Source organism: Festucalex cinctus, chromosome 11, assembly GCF_051991245.1.
Source record: "Festucalex cinctus isolate MCC-2025b chromosome 11, RoL_Fcin_1.0, whole genome shotgun sequence".
Lineage (NCBI taxonomy): Eukaryota > Metazoa > Chordata > Actinopteri > Syngnathiformes > Syngnathidae > Festucalex > Festucalex cinctus.
The window spans coordinates 19,677,834-19,678,960 of NC_135421.1; positions in this window are offsets into that span (position 1 = coordinate 19,677,834).

The window sequence follows — 1,127 nt, forward strand, 5'->3', positions numbered from 1 at the left end:
ATTGTTTCCTACTCTTTAGCATTAGTGGCTAACTAGAGCACAAATTGACCAGTTCAGCTACTTTCAAATGAGTGCCTGGACAAAATAGAGCATTAACAGCTAGCTTGCAGCTAGTTAGTGCAACACCAATTTTTTGATCGGTTGGTCAGTTTTTCTTAACATATTTCATAGAATATTTTTTCCCTATTTGTCTATTTTTCTATCAATACTTTTGTATTATTTTATTCCAATTATTCCTGATATTTATTTAGTGTTCTATTTTTCGATTTTTTTGTGTGTAATATTTGTATTTTTTCCATTTGTATTTTTTTCCATTTTATTTTTCAATTTTTTAATTGGTTCTAGTATTTTTGGATTACATTTTTTTTTAATTCAGCAATTTCTTTAAATTTTTTCCAAATGTTTTTCTTTTGCTATATTTTCAGTCTCTCCATATTTAATGTTGCACATATTTTTCTCAATATTTTGGTACATTTTATCTGTATATATTTAATAATACACTATTTGTGTAATTTCCACAAAATTTGTGTATTTTTCTTCCAGTGTTTTTGCATTTTATGTAATATTTATGTGCTTTTCTAATAGTATATCTTTCCACATTTTATATTCAGTCTTTTTTTTTTTTAAATATAAATTCGAATATTCAATTTTTTTCAGTTTTTATTTTTCATTTAACATTTGGCTTCTACTTTTATGGCATGTTTATGTATTAAAAAACAAAACAAAACTATTTAATCATCTGTCTGTCCCTCATCTAAATTAATATTTTAACGTTTTCCCCGATATTTGCATATGTTCCTCATTTTCCATTAATATTTTATCCAAATATTTATTTAAAATGTTCTACTTTGTTCATATGTTTATATGTATGTTTGTTTAAAAACGAACATACATACATACTTGTTTAAAAAAATATAAATTTTTACAATTTCGGTATTTTTGTATATTTTATCCATCGATCAATCGATGACATCAGGCTTGCTTGACGTTGGTTTACGAGCGGGCCATCCAGCTGTGCAACCCCGCTCACCATTTTGATTGACTGGCACCTCGTCCAATGGTATCGCCCGGCCTAGCATCCCGCCTCCTTTAAGTACCCCAATGGGGGCGCGTTGAGTTCAGTCCAG